Genomic DNA, 23,735 nt, shown 5'->3' on the forward strand with positions numbered 1-23,735 from the left:
TCTCGCTTTTTTCACGAAGATGGCGCCAAAGGTGAAGAAGGAAGCCCCTGCCCCTCCCAAAGCCGAAGCCAAAGCAAAGGCTTTGAAGGCCAAGAAAGCAGTGCTGAAAGGTGTACACAGCCACAAAAAAGAAGATCTGGACGTCACCCACCTTCCGACGGCCCAAAACACTGCGGCTCAGGAGGCAGCCCACATATCCTCGGAAGAACGCCCCTAGGAGAAACAAGCTTGACCACTATGCCATCATCAAGTTCCCCCTCACCACCGAGTTAGCCATGAAGAAAATAGAAGACAACACCACACTGGTGTTCACTGTGGATGTCAAGGCCAACAAGCATCAAATTAAACAGGCCGTGAAGAAGCTCTATGACACTGACGTGGCTAAGGTCAACACCCTGATCAGGCCTGATGGAGAGAAGAAGGCATATGTTCGACTGGCTCCTGACTATGATGCTTTGGATGTTGCCAACAAAATTGGGATCACCTAAACTGAGTCCAGCTGGCTAATTCTAAATATAGAAGTTTTCACTCTAAAAAAATAATTAAATAAAAATAAATAAAAATAAAAATTACCTAATCTCAAAGAAATCCACACCATTCCCTAGAAAGGAAATGAAGTATTCAGAGTAGTCTGAAAGAAACAGCCAATATTCTCCTAGGGCTCCAGAATCAAAAAATCAGAGGCTATGTTTTCATATAACGTTGTACTACACTATGCTCTACAATCCAAACCACCTGAGGACAAAGGTAACAACTTCCTTCCACTACTGTCCCATCCACAAAGACCACGCTCACCATGGACAGGGGATACATCATGACCTCCCCTTCTACCCCAAAGTCTACTGAAATAGCCAAAGAAGAAGAAAAGAGAAAAACTCTTATTAAAAAAGAATAAACACCAGCAATTCCACGCCTAGGTATATACCAAAAAGAAATGAAAACGTGTGCAGAGATTTATACCCACACACAGCAGCATTTATTAATAGCCAAAAACTGCAAACAACCCAAATGTCTATCCACTGATGAATGGATAAATAAAATATGGTATATCCATTAAATGAATTATCTGCAATAGAAAGGAGTGAAGTACTGATACATGCTACAAAATGGGGAACACAGAAAACATGATGCTATCTAAAAGAAGCCAACCATAAAAGACCACACATATCATACCATTCCTCTTAGATGAAACGTTCAGAAAAGACCAATCTGTATGAAACAGAAAATAGACTGGTGATTGTCGACGGCCAGGGTGTGGAAAGGGATGGAGACATTGGGGAGGGATGGTTTATGACTAACATTATTTTTTTTAGGGTGATGGAATGCTTAAAAAGTGACTCTGGTGATGGTCTTACAGATCTGTGAATATACTAAAAATCACTAAATTGTACATTTAAATGGTGAATTGTATGGTATGTGAATTATACTGCAATAAAGCTAATACCCCCCAGAAAAGGTTAATGTGAAAAAACAAATAAACAGGAAAACATCTGGGTGGCAGAAGATAATGGCAACTGCCTGAATCTGTGTCTCCAAAATAATACAAAACAGATCACTACACAAAACCATAGCCTTAATATAGCTCAAAACCAGAGAATATGCAAATCTCAAAATAGCTAGAAGTAGGCCTAAAATTTCAAAAATAAAGAAATGATTAGAAAGAAAACTATTAGCACACAATTAGAAAACTTAAGAGACTACAGAACAAGTTCAAATAAATTTGAAAACTTAGATAAAACAGATAATTTTATAGGGAGATACAGATTATTGAAATTGACTCTATTAGAAATAAAGACTTAAGCAACCCCATCGCTGAAGAGGAAACAGAGATAGTTATGAGGGAATTATCCCACAAAAAACACCAGGCACAGATGATTTCACAGGGAATTCTACCAAAACATCAATATCCAGATAGCCTCAATGCTCCATAAATTGTTCCAGAGCATCCTAAAATGAAGGAAAGCTTCTAACTCTTTTCAAGAAGCAATTATAATATTGATATCTAAATCTGATCATGACTATCCATGATAAAGACAGGGCTTCCCTGGTGGCACAGTGGTTAAGAACCCACCTGCCAATGCAGGGGACACGGGTTCGAGCCCTGGTCTGGGAAAATCTCACATGCCACGGAGCAACTAAGCCCGTGCACCACAACTACTGAGCCTGTGCTCTAGAGCCCACACACCATAACTACTGAAGACCGCACGCCTAGAGCCCATGCTCCGCAACAAGAGAAGCCACCACAATGAGAAGCCCAAGCACCGCAACAAGAGTAGCCCCTGCTTACTGCAACTAGAGAAAGCCCACAAGCAGCAACAAAGACCCATCACAGCCAAAAATTTAAAAAAACAAATTAATTAATTTTAAAAAGACAGAGCCCCCCTCCAAATACTAAAGCCTAACATCATTTATAAAGGCCAACACCATACAAATATTCCATGACAAGGTGATTTATTTCCAAGACTGTTGTATTAGGAAAGCCACTATATCGGAGACCCTATTAATAAACGTAGAGAAAAAAATTCAGAGATTATATCCATAGACCCTGGAAAGGCCTTTGACAAAATCCAACATTCACGACCAAGGGAAAGAAAAATTCAAGAAAATACTTTCAATCTGTTTTAATATTTCATTTTATGTTAAAGTACATGAAGAACCTTACCCACAAACATAGTTGAAAAGGAGAAGAGTGATTTTAGTAAACCTTTTAGATGATTATGGATACTCCTGTTTGATTTTATATCGGTAAGTGATAGTTTCTTAATGGGTGGCTACAATGTGCAACCTAAAACCGTATCAGTGGACTTTTTGTACTTACTCTGTTACATGAATACCCATCCACTGGCCTATTTTGCACTTTGAATGGATTATTTTATCCAATGTGATTTTATAATACATTTCTTGGTCATTTGGAAAATATTTAGGTAAATCTTTCAAATGATGACACATTTCACTATACAATATTTTTTAAAAATCATACTTTAATTAATATCACCACCAATGCAATCAAAGTCTTTAAGTAGTGAAAAGTACTGAGCTCATCTCATGGTGGCAGATAAATGTTTTCCAAATTTTAATTTCTGTTTTAAAATTCAATTTTCTTCATTGGCAACAACTATTATCAGAGTTGTTTTCCTTGAAGCAACAGGTACTCATCACTTGAGAAAAATGTTTGTCAAATATTCCAGTCTGGATAACCATTCCTTCAAGTGAAAGTGGTGTTACACACACAAATACACAGCTGGTTGAGCTTCCAATTCAAACAATCATGCAAGTACTTCAGTATAAAGCAGAAATACCTTATGCATATTTCCCATTTCAATATACAGATTATTTGTTAAATGTCTATTCAAAAGCTGACATGTGGTAAAATTAGTAATTTTTACTGCTTTGAGTTATTCTGCAGCAAAACTGGGATTGTTCTTATAAACTCTGAGTAAATCCAGGAACTATTAGGATGGTTTGGGGCTATGAGGCCAGTTTTACCTCATACCACTGCTTTTGTACCTTCACTACAACTATCAACACAGTGAAAAAGACAAATAACATTTCTGTGCTGTTATGAAAATAGTTCGTCCTAAGCATAAAAAGACTTCAGAGGTCTTTTGGGGTCCTCAGCCCATACATTGATATTAAAAACCACTGAAAAAAGAACAAAACAAAAAAAAACCCAAAACAAACAAAAAACCCAACAAAGCAATTTACAAAAGATATGAAATGTTAAAACTCATAAGAAACGCAAATTAAAACCACACAACAACACATTTTGTTGAGGCGGCTGTAGAAAAATAGGCACCACTGCTAATGGGCATGCAAACTGCTACAATTCTTTAGGAGAGGAATTTGGCAATCCTAACAAAATTACAAAAGCATTTATGTATGTATGTATGTATGCATTTACTTATTTGTATTTTTGGCTGCGTCTTAGTTGTGGCACGCGGGCTCCAGAGCGTGGGCTCTGTTGTTGTGGCACACGGGCTCTCTAGTTGTGGCACAGGGGCTCAAGCAGTTGCGGCACAGCCTGTGGGATCTTAGTTCCCCGACTAGGGATCAAACCCAACCCATGTCCCGTGCGTTGGAAGGTGGCTACTTAACCAATGGGCCACCAGGGAAGTCCTCAAAAGCACTTTATCTTTCAACAGAGTGAACCAGTTTCTAGCAATGTACACTGAAGATTACATATACAGCTCCAAAAATAAGAAAATACATATGTACGTAGTTATTCGCTGCAGATTGTAACTGCAAATACTGGAAAAAACCTAAAACACCCAAGGGTTACCTCCAAGGCAGTTTGGGGAGGGGTGTGTTATTCTCTGGCTCTTTTTCCATCCTTGGAGGAGGCTAGCACTAATCTTTTATTCTGTATACTTTTAAACTGTGCATTTATATCTTGCTTGATAATTCTTTTATTTAAAAATTAAAAACATAATACAAAAATATTAAAGAGGGCTTCCCTGGTGGCGCAGTGGTTGGGAGTCTGCCTGCCGATGCAGGGGACACGGGTTCGTGCCCCGGTCCGGGAGGATCCCACGTGCCGTGGAGCGGCTGGGCCCGTGAGCCATAGCGGCTGGGCCCGTGAGCCATGGCCACTGAGCCTGCGCGTCCGGAGCCTGGGCTCCACGGCGGGAGAGGCCACAACAGTGAGAGGCCCGCGTACCGCAAAAAAAAAAAAAAAAAATTAAAGAAATGCCAAAAACATAAGGACCTTTCAATAAGGAAGGCGGAGGTGAGTAGATATTTCCTAAGATTTGCTTGTGAACAAGTAAGTACAGTCTTGGCTGCATGAGCCAGGCATCAAACCCAGGCAGAACATACTGCTTCCATGCAGTGCCAGCACTCTGTGGGGCATGTCATCCTGCTGGATCAGCACTGGCTGCAGTTCATTTAATGACTAGCCAGGAAGTCTGTGATTCCCAACCCTGTCTACAGATGAAAATCATTTGGGATCAGTCTCAAAACTGCTTGATGATTTCCAAACCCCCCACCCCACAACCATTAAATAAAACTGGAGGAGGGCAGATGGCAGGCGTTTAAAAAAAAAAAAATCTCCTAAGTGATTCTAATGGGCAGCCAGGGCTGAGAACCCTAGCCTTAAAAGCTTTGTGAATTTAAGACCAGGGTGATCATCAAAAACTATAAAAGGTTCGACTATCTCACACTTTCCCTTCCCTCTTAGGGAAGGTTTCTCTCCAAAACCTTTTTAGGCTTAGCTCTCCACACGGTCCTATTTTTGGCCTTTTCAACAGATTTCTTACCTCCACTGCACTACAATTTACCCTCCATCGTGTTCAAAGGATTATTATTCTAAAACAAACCCAATTCTGTCATTCCATTGCCCAGAGGTCCAAGTTCCTTAACATGCAATATCCTGAAATGCAACACCAACTTGCTTCCCAGCACCCCAGTCTTTACCCTAAACACACTTAACTACTGACCCCTGCTTAACCATGCCATGCATCATCAAGTTCCAAGCTTTCACATTTCTTCTCTGCCTAGGACTCCTTTAGCATCACACCCTTCAACATCCAGGTTCAACGACACCTCCTTCATAAAACCAACCTAGCTTTTCATAGGCACAGGTGGCCCATCCTGTAGGCTCTCCGGCCACATAGACACACTTCTGCTACTTAACACCCAGCACTGTAAATAGCCTGGGTATCAGAGGTTCGTTTGGGAGGGGTTTACATATTCTTCTACATATCCCACCTGAGTACAACCCTGCAAGGGCCTAACACAAAGTGGCTCATCAATGTTAGGGCACTAAAACAAGTATCTAGCTAATTATTCAATTTAATTTTAACTCAGTTTCCCTTTATAGAGTTGTCTTTTAAAACTCACACCAATTTGAGCACTAAAACCTCATTAGCAGCCAGAGTAGTAGCGTGGATTTGGAATTTCTTGAATTTCCAAATAAAAACAAGCAGGGCAACTATACAGCAAACCAAAAACCGTATATACAGCAAAAAAAAAAAAAAAACCCACAGGCAACCAATGTACCCTCCTGAGGAAGCAGATAGGGATGAGCAACACCTATGAGACTTGTGTGTTCCCAAAACCTACTTGGAAAGAAAGCCACAAGGCATCTGACACACCTTAGACCTGAAGAACCTCCCAAATAACTAACAGGTATTTACTGGAAAGAACGGCAAGGCAATTTTAGAACAACAGCTGAAACTGGGAGGGATTTTGCCTCTCCAGTTGTCAGTGAGAGCAAGGAGCCTGCAGTAGGGCGTGAATGGGCTAGAGCAGTGTAACCCCTAGGAATTCTCAACACAGACCTGCCAGTGGATTCAGACTAGAGAGGGACAGAACAGCAAAAGATGAAAGGGTACAAAAGGCATGAGCCTAGGAAATGTCAGAAAGCAGCAGTTATGTTTCTTTAGTGCATGCACACATACAAGAAAACTAAGCCAATTTCTAGAAGCTCAAGAAAGGTAATTTCCCATAAAATTGAGCAAAAAAGGGATTATGATCAAATCCCTTAGAAAATTACTATAGAACACAATGAGTAGCAGAATATCCCTACGGAAAATGAAAGCATGCCAAAAAGAGTACTCAAAAAAAGAAAAATAAAGGATCAAAACTGTTACTATTATAAAACAAGTGAAAAGGCATTACAAAAATACACAGGACATGAAAGAATATAAATAAGAATTTTAGACAATCACAGAAAGATAGACAAAATGAAAAGGCAGAGGACTTTGTACCAGATGAAGGAACAAGATAAAACACCATAAAAACAACTAAATGAAGTGGAGATAGGCAACCTTCCAGAAAAAGAATTCAGAATAATGACAGTGAAGATGATCCAGAACCTCAGAAAAAGACTGGTGGCAAAGATCGAGAAGATGCAAGAAATGTCTGACAAAGACCTAGAAGAATTAAAGAACAAACACCTGGAAGAATTAAAGAACAGAGATGAACAATACAATAACTGAAGTGAAAAAAAAGAAAGCTGGAGTAGCAATACTCATATCAGATAAAACAGACTTTAAAATAAAGAATGTTACAAGAAACAAGAAGAGACACTACATAATGATCAAGGGATCAATCCAAGAAGAAGATATAACAATTAAAAATATATATGCACCCAACATAGGAGCACCTCAATACATAAGGCAACTGCTAACAGCTATAAAAGAGGAAATCGACAGTAACACAATAATAGTGGGGGACTTTAAGACCTCACACCAATGGACAGATCATCCAAAATGAAAATAAATAAGGAAACAGAAGCTTTAAATGACACAGTAGACCAAATAGATTTAATTGATATTTATAGGATATTCCATCCAAAAACAGCAGATTACACTTTCTTCTCAAGTGCGCACGGAACATTCTCCAGGATAGATCACATCTTGGATCAAAAATCAAGTCTCAGTAAATTTAAGAAAACTGAAATCATATCAAGCATCTTTTCTGACCACAACACTATGAGATTAGAAAAGAATTACAAGGGAAAAAAAACATAAAAAACACAAACACGTGGAGGCTAAACAATACGTTATTAAATAACAAAGAGATCACTGAAGAAATCAAAGAGAAAATCAAAAAATACCTCGAGACAAATGACAATGAAAACACGACAATCCACAACCTATGGGATGCAGCAAAAGCAGTTCTAAGAGGGAAGTTTATAGCTATACAAGCCTACCTCAAGAAACAAGAAACATCTCAAATAAACAACCTAACCCTACACTTAAAGGAACTAGAGAAAGAAAAACAAACAAAACCAAAAGTTACCAGAAGGAAAGAAATCATAAAGATCAGATCAGAAATAAATGAAATAGAAACAAAGAAAACAAGAGCAAAGATCAATAAAACTAAAAGCTGGTTCTTTGAGAAGATAAACAAAATTGATAAACCTTTAGCCAGACTCATCAAGAAAAAGAGGGAGAGGACTCAAATCAATAAAATTAGAAATGAAAAAGGAAAAGTTACAACAGATTCTGCAGAAATACAAAGCATCCCAAGAGAGTACTACTACAAGCAACTCTATGCCAATAAAATGGACAACCTGGAAGAAATAGACAAATTCTTAGAAAGGTATAACCTTCCAAGACTGAACCAGGACAAAATAGAAAATATGAACAGACCAATCACAAGTAATGAAATTGAAACAGTGATTAAAAATCTTCCAACAAACAAAAGTCCAGGACCAGACGTCTTCACAGATGAATTCTATCAAACATTTAGAGAAGAGCTAACACCCATTCTTCTCAAACTCTTCCAAAAAATTGCAGAGGAAGGAACACTCCCAAACTCATTCTATGAGGCCACCATCACCCTTATACCAAAACCAGACAAAGATACCACAAAGAAAGAAAATTATAGACAAATATCACTGATGAATATAGACGCAAAACTTCTCAACAAAATACTAGCAAACAGGATCATATACCATGATCAAGGTAGATTTATCCCAGGGATGCAAGGATTCTTCAATATATGCAAATCAATCAATGTGATACACCATATGAACAAACTGAAGAATAAAAACCATATGATCATCTCAATAGATGCAGAGAAAGCTTCTGACAAAATTCAACACCCATTTATGATAAAAAACACTCCAAAAAGTGGGTATAGAGGGAACCTACCTCAACATAGTAAAGGCCATATACGACAAACTCACAGCAAACATCATTCTCAATGGTGAAAAACTGAAATCATTTCCTCTAGATCAGGAACAAGACAAGGATGTCCACTCTCGCCACTATTATTCAACAGTTTTGGAAGTCTTACCCATGGCAATCAGAGAAGAAAAAGAAAGAAAAGCAATACAAATTGGAAAAGAAGAAGTAAAACTGTCACTGTTTGCAGATGACATGATACTATACATAGAGAATCCTAAAGATGCCACCAGAAAACTACTAGAGCTAATCAATGAATTTGGTAAAGTTGCAGGATACAAAACTAATGTACAGAAATCTCTTGCATTTCTATACACTAACAACAAAAGATTAGAAAGAGAAATTAAGGAAACAATCCCATGCACCATTACAACAAAAAGAATAAAATACCTAGGAATAAACCTACCTAAGGAGGTAAAATACCTGTACTCAGAAAACTGTAACACACTGATGAAAGAAATCAAAGATGACACAAACAGATGGAGAGATATACCATGTTCTTGGACTGGAAGAATCAATATTGTGAAAATGACTATACTACCCAAAGCAATCCACAGATTCAATGCAATCCCTATCAAATTACCAGTGGCATTTTTTACAGAACTAGAACAAAAAATCTTAAAATTTGTATGTAGACACAAAAGACCCCGAAGAGCCAAAGCAGTCTTGAGGAAAAAAATCAGAGCTGGAGGAACCAGACTCCCTGACTTCAGACTATACTACAAAGCTACAGTAATCAAGACAATATGGGGGCTTCCCTGGTGGCACAGTGGTTAAGAATCCACCTGCCATTGCAGGGGACACGGGTTCGAGCCCTGGTCCAGGAAGATCCCACATGCTAAGGAGCAACTAAGCCGATGCGCGCCACAACTACAGAGCCTGCGCTCTAGAGCCCGCGAGCCACAGCTACTGAGCCCGCACACCTCGAGCCCATGCTCCACAACAAGAGAAGCCACCGCAACGAGAAGCCCGTGCACTGCAACGAAGAGTGGCCCCCATTCGCCACAACTAGAGAAAGCCCTCACGCAGCAATGAAGACCCAACGCAGCCATAAATAAATAAATTAAATAAAATTTAAAAATTAAAAAAAAATACAATATGGTACTAGCAAAAAAACAGAAATATAGATCAGTGGAATAGGATAGAAAGCCCAGAGATAAACCCATGCACCTATGGTCAACTAATCTATGACAAAGGAGGCAAGGATATACAATGGAGAAAAGACAGCCTCTTCAATAAGTGGTGCTGGGAAAACTGGACAGCTACATGTAAAAGAATGAAATTAGGACACTCCCTAACACCATATACAAAAATAAACTAAAAATGGATTAGAGACCTAAATGTAAGACTGGACACTATAAAACTCTTAGAGGAAAACATAGGAAGAACTCTCTTTGACATAAATCACAGCAAGATCTTTTTTGATCCACCTCCTAGAGTAACAGAAATAAAAACAAAAATAAACAAATGGGACCTAATGAAACTTCAAAGCTTTTGCAAAGCAAAGGAAACTACAAACAAGATGAAAAGACAACCCTCAGAATGGGAGAAAATATTTGCAAACGAATCAACGGACAAAGGATTAATCTCCAAAATATATAAACAGCTAATGAAGCTCAATATTAAAAAAACAAACAACCCAATCAAGAAATGGGGAGAAGACCTAAATAGACATTTCTCCAAAGAAGACATACAGATGGCCAAGAAGCATGTGAAAAGCTGCTCAACATCACTAATTATTAAGAAATGCAAGTCTAAACTACAATGAGGTATCACCTCACACCAGTTAGAACGGGCATCATAAGAAAATCTACAAACAACAAATGCTGGAGAGGGTGTGGAGAAAAGGGAACCCTCTTGAACTGTTGGTGGGAATGTAAATTGATACAGCCACTATGGAGAACAGTATGGACATTCCTTAAAAAGCTAAAATAGAATTACCGTATGACCCAGCCATCCCACTACTGGGCATATACCCAGAGAAAACCAAAATTCAAAAAGACACATGCACCCCAATGTTCACTGCAGCACTATTTACAATAGCCAGGTCATGGAAACAACCTAAATGCCCATTAACAGACGAATGGATAAAGAAGATGTGGTACATATAGACAATGGAATATTACTCAGCCATAAAAAGGAATGAAATTGGGTCATTTGTAGAGACGTGGATGGATCTAGAGACTGTCATACAGAGTGAAGTAAGTCAGAAAGAGAAAAACAAATATCGTATATTAACGCATATATGTGGAATCTAATAAAATGGTACAGATAAACTGGTTTGCAGGGCAGAAATAGAGACACAGATGTAGAGAACAAACATATGGACAGCAAGGGGGGAAAGTGGTGGTGGTGGTGGTGGGATGAATTGGGAGATTGGGATTGACATGTATACACTAATATGTATAAACAGATAACTAATAACCTGATGTATAAAAAATAAAACTCAAAAACTCGAAAAATGAAAAAAAAGAATTTTAAGAATTCAGAAATGAGGCTGACAGAATTCAAGAGTTAATTGGAAATTTTAAAAAGCCATTTTAGACAGGAACACAAATAAACATAATACCATGAAAGAAACAGAAAGTAAAAAAGATAAATCTTTTATAAAACAAAAAAGAAATGTTTCAGGAGATTTTTTAAAAAGGATTTGAGAGAAAATTACAAATAATGAAGACAGGCAAGAGATACAACATACGGATAGTAGGAATACCTGAAGACTAAATTGAAGTAGGAGAAAAAAAATAGTAAAACTAAAATTAAATAAAGAACTTTCCTGATATATGTATTTTATATATCCTTCCATATATTTATATATATAATTGAAACTGTATACTCAAAGGACACAAATCACTGTAGATACCTGAGAATATCAATTCAGAGGAAATGCCAAAATATATTCAAATAAAATGAGTAGATTTTAAGGCAGAAGATTCTTTGGCATCTAGGCAAAAAGAGCTATAATTTTAAAAGAAATATAAATTAGATTATCATCACACTTGGGTAGCAACACATTATGCCAAAAATAACATCGTTAAGATACTTAAGGGAAACAATGAGCCATGGATTTTATATCCAGTGAAGCTAATCTTCAAGTATAAAAGGGCACAGAAAAGCTAATAAACATATAAGAAAAACACAGGGAACACTGTTTTTCATGATCCTTTCCTAATAGAAAATAACTTTCTGACAATCAAAATGACAAGAGGCACATGGAAAGGACTGGTGATAAGCATTAAATATACACCTACTTACAGCATTAAATATACACCTACTTACAGGATTAAATGTGGATTAAAGGGAGAAAGGTTAAATTATATAATAGCTATATGGTCTACACAGAGTAAAACCATTTCTTTAAATGGGGAGAGGAACAGGATAGAATAGAGGAATAGTTAAAAAATTTTAACACTGTTTCCAGTAATCAAAATTGACAGTAGTAGAATTATTATTATTGAGGCAATCGTATGCTCTGTACTGGATTTACAAAAGACTAACATGGTGCTTTTCAGAGGGATTTTCAAAAGAAATGGAAAATAATCCATTTTTCTCATATATCTTTACCATAAGAAAATTGTAGGTGTGTCAAAATATAGTTGATTTTTATATGTTTACATGAGAAAATGTCCAAGATAATGGTTTTTATTATGGTGATGGGAAAAGTAGTTTAAAGCAGTATAATATGATCTCATTGACCTGTATGTGCACACACACACATGATTATAGCTTTTGGATGGAATTAAATGCATCAAAGAATTTTACTTTCATCATATTTTGTCCTTTCGACATCACAGGCAGCCATAAGCAACAATAATATGTATTTCTACCTGTGCCTGGTAGTGAAACTGAGTTTATGATAAACAAGAGGCCTGGAATCTGTTCAGTTATTTGCCCAGTTTCACTGGACACTAGCCATGCCCATTCCTTTACATTTCATTGTAACTGCTTTTGCACTGAGTACTTGCAACAGGGAACATATGGTTAACAAAGCTGAAACTATTTACTATCTGACCTTTTACAGAAAAGGTTTGCCCACTTATCTGTTATAGTATTTCTTGATTCCTTAAAAGATTTTTTACAAAGGGAAAAAAATTCCTGAAGGTTGACTGTTGATTCATTTGCAGAAATATAACTGCATAATATGAATAACCTCTCCTCCAAAGATTTTTCTGTTTCCTTCAAATATGCCCAATTCTCTAGTTAAAGATTCTCCCCGCTGCCTTTTTTTCTCCTGTTTTTCATGCCAAATTTCTACAACCAACTAACTTAATTCTAACTTTTCTCACCTTATACAGTTTTACTCCTATAGTTTTTGTAGTTTGACTCCTCTCCCCTTCTTCTCCCAATCTACCCTCAACATTCTATGGAAACTGTTCTAGTCATGTGTTTTCACAGTGAACACGGCGATCACAATTTTTTTAAATGAATGGATCCAATTTTTTCAAATTGTTCCTCGGCAATCATTTGTTCAACTTCCTTTCTACAAATGAACTCAGAAGGCCTGGAATCCTATGTGCCACTCCACTACCTGCCAACTAGACCTTATGTAGGACTTCTCTGTGGACTTGGTCAGAGAGATTAGGATTTTATCACCTCTGGTAACATTTTAATTCTATGAGGTCCCAAGAGATCTGAAAGGCCTGTTCAAAATCAGTTAGTGGTAAGCCCAAACTAGTTCAGAAGTCACAAGACCCCTACAGTTTTTCCACTGTACCTTGGTAGTTCTCAAAATGTTGTTTAAATGTCTACGACTGTTAGACTGGTTCTTTTTTACCTCTGCGTCCTTCATCAGCCCGTTGGTTACTCGCTCTTGTGGCTCTGTTTCCAAAATTATAGCTTTCATTTCTAATTCTTATTCCACTTTCCTATTCCCAGCTTCTTAAAGGACACCTCCAATTGCCCTTCTCCAAACTGTCATTTTCGCCAAAAAACTGACCTCACCACCAATGTTCTAAACTTAAAAAAAACAAACAGAAAAAAAAACAGACAAAAAGCCAAAATTCTGGCTCCTTCCTTAACAAGGTCACTACTTTTTATTAATTTTATTACATATATATGTAGTTTATGTGGTAGAATTACGAGTTCTGAATTTCAGATATTATATTCCATAAGTATTTCTAATATTTAAAATTAAATTTTACATGTAAGTGAAAAGAGCATTATATGATGAGTCCAGAGACCTGCGTTCAAGATGTACCTCTTTGGGACATTTCACTAGACCTTTCTGAGACTCAGTTTATTCCATGTGGTTATTAACCCCTATTTCACAGAGAATTAAATAAAATAAAGGATTTGAAACATTCATAATACACTCTATAAATGTACACAATGGCCTTCAACCAGATAAAACAAGCCTAGCTTAGCTTACACGCTTACCTTCTACCCACCATACACTTGCCTGGAGCTACAAAACAGATATGTAGGATTCCCCTTCCCTGGCCCCTTTTCTTAGAATAGCTTTATTGACATGTAAATTACCTATCGTAAATTCACTCTTCAAAATGTACAATTCTATGTTTTTTGTGTGTTCAGAGTTGTGCAACCATCATCACAATCAACTGCATAAAATTTTCATCACCCTGAAATGAAATTCCCTACCCTTTAGCCATCATCCCTGAATTCCCGCATCCTAAAAACCACTAATCTTTCTGTCTATTCACCTGTTCTGACCATTTCATATAAATGGAATTATACAATAATGGTCCTTTGTGACTGCCTTCTTCGAGTTAGGGTAACGTTTTCAAGGTTCATCCATGTCACGGCATGTATCAGTACTTCATTTCTTTTCACTGTTGAACAATATTCCATTATATGGATATACCACATTTTGCTTATTCATCATTCATCAGTTAATGGGCATGTGGGTTCTTTACACTTTCAGGCTATCATGAGTCATGTTGCTATGAACAACCATGTTTAATAAGTTATTATGTCGGTATTTGTCTCCACTTCTCTTGGGTATATGCCTACGAGTGGAACTGCTGGGCCATGTGGTAATTCTACATATGTTTACCTTTTGAGAAATACCTTACTTAGTTTACCACAGTTGGCTCCACCAGCCAACATCCACATCCTCATCAACACCTATTATTGCCTGCTTTTGTGATTACAGCCATTCTAGAGGGTGTGACAGGGTATCTCACTGTCGTTTTTGACATATATTTCCCTGATGGTCAGTAGTGTTGACCATCTTTTCATACATTTATTAAACAGTTCTGTATCATCTTTGGAGAAATGTTTTTCAAATCTTCAGTCCATTTAAAAAACTGAATTATTTGCTTTTTTACTACTAAATTTCTATATTCTGGATACAAGTCCCTTATCAGATATGTAACTTGCAAATACTTTCTCATTCTGTGGGTTATCCTTTCACTTTCTTGTTGAGAGTTTCTTGGTTTCCTTTGAAACACAAAAGTTTTAAATTTTGATGTGGTCCAATTTTACCTGTTTTCTCTTCTGTTGCTTTTATTTTCAAGATTGTATCTAAGAAACCATTGCCCAACCCAAGGTCATAAAGATTTATTCCTGTGTTTTCTTCTAAAAGTTTTACAGTTTTAGCACTTACATTTAGGTCCATGATCCATCTTAGGTTAATTTTTGTTCTTGGTGTGAAGTAGGAGTCAAAATTCATTACTTTCCACGCTGTTGACCAGTTGTCCCAGTACCATCGGTTAAGACTACTCTTTCCCTCACTGCATTGTCTTGGCACCCTTGTTCCAAGTTTACTTCCTATTGAATCCCCTCCCTATTTGAAACACTTAGCTGCTTGCCCTTAGATGATCTCTTAACTAGATTCCTTGCTTTCAACATACTTTCACCATTTGATTTTTTTTTTTTTTAGTTTTAGGTGTACAACATATTGTTTAGTATAGTTGATTTATAATACAATATTAGTTTCAGGTATACAACATAGTGATACAAGTTTTTATACATTATACTCCTTTTATAGTTACTATAAAGTATTGGTTATATTCCCCTGTCCTATATAATATATCCCTGTAGCTTATTTATTTTATAAATAGTAGTTTGTATCTCTTAAACCCCTACCCCTATCCTGAACCTCCCCCCTTCCCTCTCCCCACTGGTAACTACTAGTTTGTTCTCTATATCTGTGAGTCTGTTTCTTTTTTGTTATATTCACTAGTTTATTTTTTTAGATTCTGCATATCCATGATAACATACATTGTCTTTTTCTGTCTAATAAGCATAATACTCTCTAGGTCCACCCATGTTGCTGCAAATGACCTTATTTTATTCTTCTATATGGCTGAGTAATATTCCATTATATATATATATGTACCACATCTTTTTTTTTTTTTAACATCTTTATTGGGGTATAATTGCTTTACAATGGTGTGTTAGTCTCTGCTTTATAACAAAGTGAATCAGTTATACATATACATATGTTCCCATATCTCTTCCCTCTTGCGTCTCCCTCCCTCCCACCCTCCCTATCCCACCCTTCCAGGCTGTCACAAAGCACCGAGCCAATATCCCTGTGCCATGCGGCTGCTTCCCACTAGCTATCTACCTTACTACGTTTGTTAGTGTGTATATGTCCATGACTCTCTCTCGCCCCGTCACAGCTCACCCCTCCCCCTCCCCATAACCTCAAGTCCGTTCTCTAGGAGGTCTGCGTCTTTATTCCTGCCTTACCCCTAGGTTCTTCATGACATTTACCACATCTTCTTTATCCATTCATCTGTTGATCAACACTTAGGTTGCTTTCATATCTTGGTTATTGTAAATAATGCTGCTATGAACACTGGGGTGCATGTATCTTTACAAATTAGTGTTTTTGTTTTCTTCGAATATATACCCAGAAGTGGAACTGCCTGATCATATGGCAGTTCTATTTTTAGTTTTTTGAGGAACCTCCATACTCTTTTCCATAGTGCCTGCCCTAATTTACATTCTCACCAGTGTACTAGGGTTCCCAAATTTCTCCACATCCTCACCAACACTTGTTATTTGTAGACTTTTTGATGATAGCCATTCTGAGGGGTCCAAGGAGTCCTGGGGCTGGTGTCACACGGTGGGTGGGGATGGGGCCCAGGGGATCCCGGGGCTGATGCCCACCCACCAGTGAGTGAAGCCAGGTTCTAGGGCTAGTATTGGCCAACTGGTGGGCAAAGGCAGGTCCTGGGGTCTCTGGCTGCAGAGCCCAGGAGTCCCAGAGCTGGTGTGGAACCACTGGTGAATGGGGCTGAGGCCCAGGGGGTGCTGGGACTGGTGCATGCCCACTGGTGTGTGAAGCTGGCCCCAGGGCTAGTGCCAACTCACAAGTGGGTGAAGCCAGGTCCTAGGGTGTCTGACTGCAGGGCCCTGTGGGTCCTGGTGCTGATGAGCTAGAGGGAGGGTTCCACAATGACTCTTGCCAGCACCAGTGTCCATGTGGTAGAATGAGCTCCCCTAATGTCTGCTGCCAAGGTCTACGTTCCTCGGGTGCACTCCAGTTGTCTCCTGCCTCTCTAGGAGGCTCTCCAAGATCAGATGATGGGTCTGATACAGGTTCCTTTCAAATTACTGCTTCTGCCTTGGGTCCCAGAAGATGTGAAATTTTATGTGCACCCTTTAAGAGTGGAGTGTCTATTTCTCATAGTCCTCTGGGTCTTCAGAAAGTGAGCCCTGCTGGCCTTCAAAGCCAAACATTCTGGGGACACGTCTTCCCGGTGCAGGACCCCTGGGCTGGGGAGCCTGATGTGGGGCTCAGACCCCTCACTCCTTGGGGAGAACCTCTGCAATTGTAATTATCCTCCCATCTGTGGGTCACCTACCTGGGGGTATGGGTCTTGACCATGACTCCACCCGTCCTACCCATCTCACTGTGGTTCCTTCTTACTATCTTTAGCTGTAGATCTTTATGCCTCCAGTCTTGCTCATCAATAATTGCTCCGTAAACAGTTGTTAATTTTGGTGTACCCGTGAAAAGAGGTGAGCTCAGGGTCTTCCTACTCTGCCATCTTGGCCAAGCCTCTAACTTCTCTCAACCCTTTAATTCTTTAATACAGAAATATTCACTTAATCTTTCATGTAATTTTTTTCAGAAAATAGAAAAATAGAGATGACCAACTCATTCCTGAGTATTCATTTCTCAAAGAATTATAAAAATATGTGCATTTTCTAAGGGAGAACATCTGAAACTAAAGAAAGTTGTGGGTATGTAATGGGTGGGAGGGGTGGAACACAAGACCCTCTGGATGCAACTACCATCTCAAGCTGCAGACCTGCACTTGCCAATACTACAGCCACTATACACACAACTACTGAGCACTTAAAATGTGGCTTGTCTTACCTGAAAGGTGCTGAAATTACAAGATGTACATCAGTTTTTTAAGACTCAGTATGGGGAAAAAAAGCAAAGTATGGTATACCAATTTTTAAATATTACATGTTGAAAATGACAACATTTTGGATATACTGAGTTAAATGAGATCTATCATAAAATTCACCCATATTTTACGTTTTTCAATGTGAAGACTAGGAAAATTTTAATTACATTGTGGTTTGCATTATATTGCTACTAGACAATGCTGCTATTTGATCTCCTAAGACTTTGTTGAATAGATTGGCCTCCTGTGAAAATAAGTTTTACTGGGCATAACTAAGTACACTAAGCCCTTATCTGGCAAGACACAGTATCTGTAACTCCAGGTTATTGCCAAAAGCATATAGTCTCAAATTATCTCGGTCACTTACTACTATTCCAAAAGCTCATTTGGCTCACCTCAAGGAGAATAACTTTCTCTCATTCCTTTGTCAGCGTTTCTTAAAAATGTGATGCCAGAGGACATGGCCCTCCATTTCAAACATGCATTTTTAAACATACATATTACGGGTCCCATCCCAGACCAAATGAATCAGAATCTCTGGTAGTTGGGCATGATCCAGTTGATTCCTCTTTACAATAAACCTTGAGAGCTACTACTCTAGATCAGCCGTCAGCAAACTATGGCCTGCAGGCTAAATCCAGCTAGCTGCCCATTGTTGTAAGTAAAGTTTTACTGGAATATAGCCACACCCATTTGTTAACCTACTCTCTACAGCTGCTTCTGCAATACAGCTACAGAGTTGAGAAGTTGTGACAGAGATTTATGGCCCGCAAGGCCTGAAGTATTTATTTATCATCTGGTTCTTTACAGCAAAAGTTTGCTGACAGTGCTCTAGACAGTCTAAATTTTATTCTGTAACAACTCAGAATACCAAAGGAAAGATACCTGAAAGTATAGTTCTGCAGCCTCGGAAAATGAAGTCAACTGAATTATGCTTTGGCATAAGTTTCTGGGCTTACAATGACAGGTCTATTTTTAAAAACCTTCAAAAACGATTCCTGGAGGGATGGTTGTTGAGGACTTCCATTCTGTCATAGTCCCTCTCTGATGAGGCCCAGAGGCAACACAGCTCTGTGTTTCCAGCACAATAGTTAACATGTTTGAAAACCAAAGAATTATGAACTATATACTCATCTTATCTCCATGTATCTTTTGATGACATTTTTCTGGGCTAGTACCCCCCTCCCTCAGGGCAAAAGAAAACCGAAGCACAAGAAAAGCCCAGCTACAGAGTGGAGTTTACACTGACCTTCTTTCTAGACAGGAGTTCCAGACTTGCCTGAGTATTACAACTACCATGATGAGTTGGTGTGACACTTTTAACACATTCAAAAAATCAGATTCTGTTTTCTCAACATTCAGAATCTTTTCCTACTTTGCCTAAGTTCTGTAGTAAATAACCTAACATTTCCCCACAACTGACAAAACCAGGCAAAACTGTAGAAAGCAGAAACGTACTTTAGCTAATTTAAGTGTCTTATTTTATTTTCCTTATTTAAAAACTAAGAAGGTATTAGGAAAAAACAAATGTAATGTGATACGGTCAAATTACACCTATGGTCCCAAATGATCTAGCTTCTACCTTAAGAAATCATAAAAAGAAGAGCAACTTAAACCCAATGTAAGCAGAAGAAACATTAAAATAAGAGCAGAAATCAGTGAAATACAAAGCAGAAAATAAAAAATATCAATGAAAAGAAAAGCTGGTATTTTGAAAAGGTCAATAAAATTGTTAAACCTCGGGCTTCCCTGGTGGCACAGTGGTTGAGAGTCCGCCTGCCGATGCAGAGGACACGGGTTCGTGCCCCAGTCCGGGAAGATCCCACATGCCGCGGAGCGACTAGGCCCGTGAGCCATGGCCGCTGAGCCTGCGCGTCCGGAGCCTGTGCTCCGCAACAGGAGAGGCCACAACACTGAGAGGCCCACGTACCGCAAAAAAGAAAAAAATTGTTAAACCTCTAGCCAGGTTGACCAAGAAATAAGAGAAGACACAAATTACCAATATTATAAATGAAAATGGGCCACCATTACAGATCCTAAAATATTAAGATAAGAGAATGACATGAACAATTTTATGTCTATAAATTTGACAACTTAGATAAAAGGAACTAATACTTTGAAAGATACAAACTACCAAAGTTACCAAATAAATCTCCAAAAGCTAACAAAGAAAAAATACATAACCTGAATAGTCCTATATAAAATTAAAGAAAATAAATTTATAGTTAAAAGCTTTCTCACAAAGAAAACTCCAGAACCAGATGGCTACACTGGTGAATTCTACCAAACATTTAAGGGAGAAATACCTTCAGTTGTACACAAACTCTACCACAGAACACAATAGGGAAGAATACTTCCCAGCTGCTTGTTTTGAGACTGGTAGCTTTCCTTACTCCAAAACCAATAAAAACACAAGGAAAAAGTACTAACCAATATTCCTCATGAACACAGAAACAAATATCTTCATAATACATTAGCAAATCAATCCGGCAATATATAAAATGAATAATACATCACAACTAGGTAGAATTTATCTTGGGAATGAAAGGCTCTTCAACATCCAAAAAGCAAGAAACTGACCATACCAACAGACTAAAAAGAAAACTCGTATGATAACCTCAATCAATACTTACCAAAAAAGCACTGGCAAAATCCAACATCTATTCATGATTAAAAAAAAAAAAAAAAAGCCTCTTAGCAAAGTTAAGTATAAAAGGGAACTTCCTCAACCTAGTAAATAGCAAAACAGAAATACAAGGGAACTTCCTTAACCTCATAAAGGGCATCTACAAAAACCTTACTGCTAACATCATACATAATAGTGAAAGAATGCTTTCATTTAAAATTTGGAATAAGGCAAGGATGCCTGCTTACTGTCCCTATTCAACAACATCCTGGAAGTCCTAGCAAGTACAATAAGGCAAAAAAAAGAAATGAACAGCATATAGATCAAAAACGAAGAAATAAAACTGCCTCTTTTCACAGATGAGATGACTGCATAGAAAAAGGCCAAAGAATCTACCAAAGGAGTTCCTAGAAAACTTAAAGTTCACTATTTAAAAAAAAACAAAAATCAATTGTATTTCTACATATTAATAGACAATCAAAAACTGAAATTTAAAAAAATACCGTTTACAATAGCATGAGGAAACATAAAAAATATACTTGAGTAGAAATCTAACAAAACATGTGTAGAATCTGTATGCCGAAAACTACAAAACCGTAATGAAGAGATACATCACATTCAGTTTGGAATACTCAATACCGTTAAAGTGTCAATTCTCCCCAAATTAATCTGTAGATTCAATGCAATCCCAATGAAAAATCCTGGCAGATTTTTTTTAATTTGACAAACTTATTCTAAAGTTTATATACAGAGACAAAGGAACTAGTCAAAATAATTAAAAATAATAATAGTAAGTTTGGAGGATTCACACTACCTGATTTCCAACTTAATATAAAGCTACAATAATCAAGGCAGAAGTAACTGGCAAAGGACAGACACACCGATCAATAGAAGAGACTAGGGAAAGGCCGACACACATATGGTCACTGATTTTTGACAAAGGGAGAAAGCAATTAAATGAAGAAAGGATAACCTTTTCATAAATGGTTGTTCAAAAAATTGGACATCCGTATTAAAAAAAAATCCCCTAAAAAGAAATCTTAATACATACAAATTTTAATTAAAACAAAACAAAAACAAAACAAAACCTTCCAGAAGAAAACAACAGGAAAGATATTTGGGACCTTAGGTTTGGCAGACTTCTCAGATACAAAACCAAAAGCAAAATCAATAAAAGCAAAAACGACTTTATCAAAATTTGAAATTTATACTCTGCAAAAGACACTGTTAAGAGAAGGAAAAAGGCAAGCCACAGACTGGGAAAAATATTTGCAAAACAATACCTATTAAAGAACTTGTATCCAGAAGATATTCAAGACTCAAAACCAGTAACAACTTCTGTGCAACAAGGGACACAATTAACAGAGTACAAAGGTAATCCATGGAATGGGAAAAAAAACATTTATGAGTCATATTATCTGATAAGGGGTTAATGACCAAAATATATAAAAACTCCTACAATTCAACAGATAAAACCCAATTTAAAAATGGACAAAGGAACTGGACAGATGGCAAATTTTGTTATGTGTATTTTACCACAGTTTAAAAAAACAGTAAGTATAAAAATTAATAAACAGAAACCTCAATTAAAATAGAGTTGGGGGCTTCCCTGGTGGCGCAGTGGTTGAGTCCGCCTGCCGATGTGGGGGACGCAGGTTCGTGTCCCAGTCCGGGAGGATCCCACATGCCGTGGAGCGGCTGGGCCCGTGAGCCACGGCCCCTGAGCCTGCGCGTCCGGAGCCTGTGCTCCGCAACCGCAAAAAAAAGAAAAGTGAGGCCCGCGAACTGCAAAAAAAAAAGAAAAGTGAAGAAAAAAAAAAGAGAGTTGGGAGGCCAGAAGAGGGAGCACTCATGCACTGTGCTGTTAGCAGAGCCTAGCAAGAAGAAAGACTTCCTCTTCTTGCCTGCCAAGAACTCAGCCAATGACAGACTGTCACAATTCAGCCAATGAAAAACCACTACACTCTGGACTCTCAATTCCTCCAATGGACTCTGTTTACTACAGCCCTCCCAACTTCCTTTTCCCCTCTATAAAAGAGTTCTATTTTTGCTGGGGTCTTGCACTGTGTCTTGCAGTAGCTGCAGACTCTGAATTGCAATTCTTTGTTGATCCCAAGTAAACCCATTTTTAAGGTCAATATAAGAAAACAAAAAACCTAATTAAAAATGGGTAAAAGATTTGGACACATTTTACCAAAGAAAATAATGGATGACAAATAAGCGCATAAACAGATATTCAAAATCATTAGTCTTTAGAGAACTACAAACTAAGAACAATTCCATTCCTAGGAATTTACCCAAGAGAAATGAAAAGCTATGTTCATTCAAAAACCTGTACACTAGAGATTTATTCACAATCACCAAAAACTGGAAACCACCCCAGGGTACCAAGACTGGAGAATGAATAAGCAAATTATTCTACATTCATACAACGGAATACTATTCAGCCATAAGAACTACTGATATAAGTACATCACGGAGAAATCTCAAGTGCATTAGGCTAAGTGTAAGAAACCAGTCTCAAAAGGCTATGTATTGTATGAGTTCACCTACATGAGAGAAAAAGCAGGCACATAGGAACAGAAAACACATCAGTGGTTACTCGGTGCTCAGGGTAAGCGGACGGGGTTGACTACAAATGGCAGAAGGGAAAATTTCAGGGCGATGGAATTGTTCTATATTGTCTGTAGTGGTGGTTATATGACTTACATGACTAAATGCGTTTGTCAAACTCAGAACTGTACACTAAGGATGAATCTTACTGTGTGTAAATTATACCAATAAATAAAGGTATTAAGAAAATAAATGTAATGTGGTAAAACACCAAATTATTCTATAAAAACCAGCCAATTAAACATTTATAAGGTACGATGGCATATGTTTAATCTGATTTAAATATGCTATCAGCACATTTCAAATAAATTCAAGCCATACCTTAGCTTTATAAATTAAAAGTTAAGGTTAGTATTATTAATGATTTCTTTCACCATTTAGGGAGACACAAAAAAGTCTTATCTGAAATCACTGTTTTTTAATAATTAATTTACCCACTGTCTATTATGTGTAGATTCAAAGATTCACGAGACAGTCAGGTGCAGGGTGGTTCAGGAACATGATTTTCCCCCTTTCCATTTTCCTAGTAAT

At 37.8% G+C, this 23,735-nt stretch overlaps 1 protein-coding gene and 1 pseudogene across 6 annotated transcripts in view; one reads left to right on the plus strand and one right to left on the minus strand.

Annotated features, from left to right (window-relative positions):
* The window catches only part of TJP1 (tight junction protein 1), a gene marked incomplete at its 5' end in the record, with an annotated part of 256,975 nt that overhangs the window by 66,562 nt on the left and 166,678 nt on the right, over positions 1–23,735 (minus strand). The gene's annotated exons all lie outside the window — the stretch shown is intronic.
* Positions 20–721, plus strand: LOC309818225 (large ribosomal subunit protein uL23-like; annotated as a pseudogene). The gene has a single exon. The product of its transcript is annotated as a large ribosomal subunit protein uL23-like (transcript).

This window comes from Grampus griseus (genome assembly GCF_964374135.1).
Source record: "Grampus griseus genome assembly, chromosome: 2".
In the NCBI taxonomy this organism is placed as follows: domain Eukaryota; kingdom Metazoa; phylum Chordata; class Mammalia; order Artiodactyla; family Delphinidae; genus Grampus; species Grampus griseus.